The sequence below is a fragment of the Crocuta crocuta genome, unplaced genomic scaffold (genome assembly GCF_008692635.1).
Source record: "Crocuta crocuta isolate KB4526 unplaced genomic scaffold, BGI_CrCroc_1.0 scaffold32, whole genome shotgun sequence".
NCBI classification, from domain to species: domain Eukaryota; kingdom Metazoa; phylum Chordata; class Mammalia; order Carnivora; family Hyaenidae; genus Crocuta; species Crocuta crocuta.
In genome coordinates, this window is record NW_027529424.1 from 3,862,267 (window position 1) to 3,867,101 (window position 4,835).

Sequence of the window (4,835 nt, forward strand, 5' to 3'; positions counted from 1 at the left end):
ACCCAAAAGTTTAGACATTCTTTTATAATGATTAAATCTTTCTCCTCCTCCTGTATAAGCACAGAAGTAACTCATATAATACTGTCAGTGTTTAATGATAGAAACGACAGAAGCAGATCTTGACGGTGCTTTTAAAATTTTTTTGATTACGTAAAAATTACAGAAAATTTGGAAAGAATATAGAAAACAGAGAAAAGGAAGAGGAAGAGGAAGGGGTTTGGCAGTCCCACTTCCAGGAAAAAAAATTACATTTTGGAATATTTTCTTCCAGTTCTTTTTCTAGGAATATAAAGACCTTTATTTATTTATTTATTTATTAAAATTTTTAAAAAATATTTATTTTTGTGAGAGATAAAGAGAGACAGTGTGAATGGGGGAGGAACAGAGAGAGACAGAGACAGAGACACAGAATCCAAAGCAGGCTCTGGGCTTGGAGCTGTCAGCACAGAGCCTGACACAAAGCCATGGACCATGAGATCATGACCTGAGCCAAAGTCAGATGTTCAACTGACTGAGCCACCCAGGTGTCCCATAACAACCTTTTAAAAAATAATTTTTATTTTTACTTTTTTAAAGTTCATTTATTTTGAGAGAGTGACGCAGAGAAAGAGAGAGAGAATCCTAAGCAGGTTCCATGCTGTTAGCGCAGATTCTGACGCAGGGGCTTGATCCCATGAACTGTGAGATCATGACCTGAGCTAAGATCAAGAGTCAGATGCTCAACCGACTGAGCCACCCAGGCGCCCCCAGAATTATTTTTATTGTTTGCTTTGTCCAGTTGTTACATGTTACAGATACAGTGTCCTTTTCCCCCCTCTGGATACATCAGAACTGTTTTGCATTCTAATGAACATATACCATTCCTGTGGGGGGCGTGCAGATGTGTCACCTAGATCCCATTTCTGGGGAAGGACGCGCTTTGGCCACCACCCCGCAGGGGTTCCCTGGCCATGAGCGGTCTCCTGGACCAGGTTCATGCCCTTCCCACCACAGCCCACACCTAGGGACCAGCAGAGGCACGTGGGGTGGTTCCCACCAGTTTGGCCCGATGGGGAGGAATTCCGCTGGTGGCTGTCTGGGCTCTGGAGCTCGCCGGGAGGTCAGCCGCCCCTGGACTTCTGACTCTGCCCGTTCTCGCGTGTCTCCCACGGCTGTTCATCTGAAGGCACTCCTCCAATACCTCCCGCGCACGACATTCCCCTCGCAGTCTGCCTCCCGCAGAGCATAGTCTGTGTGCCCGTGACTGTTCCAAGTTTTTGAATGCAGTACTGTATATACAGGTGAAAAACAACACATGTGAACAGTACCAAAGAGTATCCAAGTGCAAAAGTAAGTCTCTCTCTCTCGCCCTGACCCCAGCCCCCCACCTCCCAGATGTTCTCCCCAGAGGCAAACACCATTATCCATTTTGCGTGTGCCTTTTCAGGGCTGGGCTGTACATATACAAACACGGGTACCGTGAGGGTTAATTTTATGTGTCCACCCGACCGGACCACAGGATGGCCACGTAGCTGGTTAAACATTAATTCTGGAGTGCAGCTGCTAGAGTTCCGGGAAGGCCTCAGCGTTTGTGTGGACTGAGTAAGGTGGACTGGCCTCCCCCAAACGGCCAGAACTCCTCCAATCAGTTCAGTGTGTGGACAGAAAGCTGGAGGAAGGGAAGATTCACTCACTCCCTGCGTGACTGCAGGGACCCGGACCATCAGTCTTCTCCTGCCCTTAGAGCTCCTGCCTCAGCCCGTCGGCCGTAGCTCTCAGCCCGTGAACTTCACCACGAGCTCTGGCCCTGCTGAGTCTTTAGTTTGCCCACCACAGATGGTGGGCTGCTCAGACCCCACGATTGCATGAGCCCGTTCCTCCTAATTCATCTCTTTCTAGAGATCTCTGTCTATTCAACTGTCCTACTGGCTCTGGTTCTCAGAAAACCCTAGTGCAGCTGTGTTATCACTTAAAAAAAAAAAAACTTTTTGTTTTGAAAATAATTCTAGATGTACTCCAGAGTTTCACAGATCGTGCGCTTCCTCTCATGTTCACATCTTCTCCCACCACATCCACCACAGCTGGGGAATTAACGGGTGTAGACTGTTAGCCCAACTACAGAGTGAAGCCTGATCGCACCAGTTTTCTACTCCCGTCCTTGTCCTGGACAAGGCGGGATCCGCTTTGCACCCAGCAGGTCGCTTTGTGGCTTTACCATCCCCCTTCCAGCAGAGGTCCTGGAATGACCACACTTGTGGCGGACTCCAACCCTTTCCGCCCCTTAGATTCTGCTCTGTCATAAATAACACCCTGGCTCACGGTTGTTCATAAAGTTTCTTCTCAGTTTCTCATTCTTTCCTGAGGGCACAGGGTGTGGCCATTTTCTAAAGATTCATGTCACACTATATTTCTCTTACCGCAAGAACACACCACTGGCCCTTTGCACTGCCCTTTGGTCAGCAGTGGTGGCCTGAACAGATCCACGCTGTTCCGATGCCCTCTGTCTGGCCTCTCAAGACAGCTTTCCATGCGTCCGTGATGTCTGATGTCAGATAGAGGAGTTTCAGCAAGTCTCTTGGACACATGTCTCCAGAGGCTTCTGTTCTCCTTCTGTAGGGACTGGTTCCTCTCCAGGCCTCCTTCCCTGCCTCCACACTGGGACTGCCCTTTGCTGTCATTCTTTGATGTCCGTTGGCCCCTCTCCTGGGCTGGTATCTTAGCTTGGGTTTCCTGCCGAAAGCAGCTTGGCAAGCGGGTGATTTACTTTGGGAAGTGATCGCAGGGAGGAGGGGTAGAGGAATGACACAGAGGAGGGAAGATACGAGAGGTGTGTTGCTGTGAGATCACAGAAAGCACGTATGTTGGTCTCTGCCCTGGTTCCTGGCGCAGAGTTCCTGAGATCCTTGTAATTAATTTCCTGATAGCAGCACTAGGAGCCTCTTTTGTTCTAATATTTGGTCTTAGACCCTGGTTCCCGACACAGAGCTCCTGAGTTCCCTGGACTTTCCTGGATGATAGCAGTGTATTTTGTTCGAATGAGGCCACTCTGGGGTTCACTTCAAAACAGTCTGGGCGTGGGAGGAGTGAGCATGGGGCAGAGGATACAAGATTGGCCATCATGAATATTATCCATTGATAATTGTTATAAAAATATTTTTAGTGCTTATCTATTTTTGAGAGAGAGAATGCACAAGCAGGGGAGGGGCAGAGAGAGAGGGAGACACAGAATCCGAAGCAGGCTCCAGGCTCTGAGCTGTCTGCACAGAGCCCGGCGCGGGGCTAGAACCCATGGACCGTGAGATCATGACCTGAGCCGAAGTCGGACGCTTAACCGACTGAGCCAGCCAGGTGCCCCGATAATTGTTAGAAACCTGGGTAATAATTGTTAAAGCTGAGTACATGGCAGTGTGTGACACTTTTCTCTCAGCTTTTTCATGTGCTTGAAATTGTTCAGAATTATAAACCTTTTTTTAAAAATGTGCCTTTCTCAGTTAGGTTCCTGTACTCGGTGGTAGGGAAGGTGGAGGAGGGCATGTGGACCTTGACATCGTTGACATGAGTGGTAGGAACTTCGGGCGTCTCCAGGTGCTTCCCTATACCATCATCGTGTTAAGACAGTGCATGTGAGGGGCGAAATAAACAGTCCGTCAAGGACACTGGACGCCTTATTACAACACCTGCTATTTTCAGACTTTTCCAAGGCAGACTTGTCATGCGTGGTGAGACTGTGTCTCCTGGTGTCCTGGTGATTATTTCACCAACAAGTTCCCCATAAAAAGAAACAGAATCAAACCTGAAATATGTCTTTAAGGGAATGGAGGAGCATGATGTGGGGGGATGAGCTGATCATTAGAGCCTGGCCGTTTGTCTAAATTCTCCGTGCGTGCCCCGGGGCGGCTGTCAGCGCAGCGGAGCATTTCTGTGGGATTAGCCGAGCTCTTTGCTGCTGCAAAGATGGATGGTTTCTAAGTGGAGCCTCTTCTCCTCACAGTGACCAGGCATGATATTGAGTAAAATAATGGTTGGAAAGAACATCACCAGGCCCCTAATGAGAAGCAGTTGACAGAAAAATTGCTCTCACATTCATCAAAAAGCCAATAAATGTCAAGGAAGGGACTGGAGAGGCAGCAGCTCATAAATTCTTTCTCGAGGGGCCTCTGGAGGGGACTTTGGGGACAACACACCTGCTCTGCCTTTTTCCTGAACGTTGCTAAAGGAACTTCCAGAAAGCTTAGAACATTTATGGGGGCTTACCCTGATCATTTCCAGGGGGCGTCAACAGGGAGGCCGTCCTGCTCTTGGTCCGAGGGTCCTGGTTTGGTACCAGTATTGGTTAGGTCTGTACCTCTTCAGTCTTGTGGACCCTGTGTGAGATGTCACGGCGTGTGAGGTAACTGAGAGCTGAGACCCCTCCCACCTTGAAAAGTCAGAGCTTTGTGTAGATGATCCTATTTTGCTCAGCAGTGACTCAAAATGGCTTTCTCCTCCCGATTCCTGTAATCGGCGTTGCCGATGAGGTCCCTTCGGCAGCCACCCCATTGCTCATTGTAACGTGTGCTGTTGCTAAATCTTGTTTTCACTTGTTAGGGGAAGGAGATGCTCACCGAGAGGCCAGTGTCAACCTGCCTCTTGACCTAGTTCGGTGTTCCCCCAAAGGCAGACCCCGAATCAAGGACTTACATGAAGGCTGTTTATTTGGAAAGTGATGACAGGAAGCCCAAGTGAGGGTGTGGGGCAAGGTAAGGCAGGGAAGGAGAGCTGGTTGAATCTTCGTGAATGGACGGCTTGGTGCCATGGGTGACAACACAGCTCCACATCTCAGCGTTGTTACCTCAGTCAGTTGGGGGGGGAGGGGG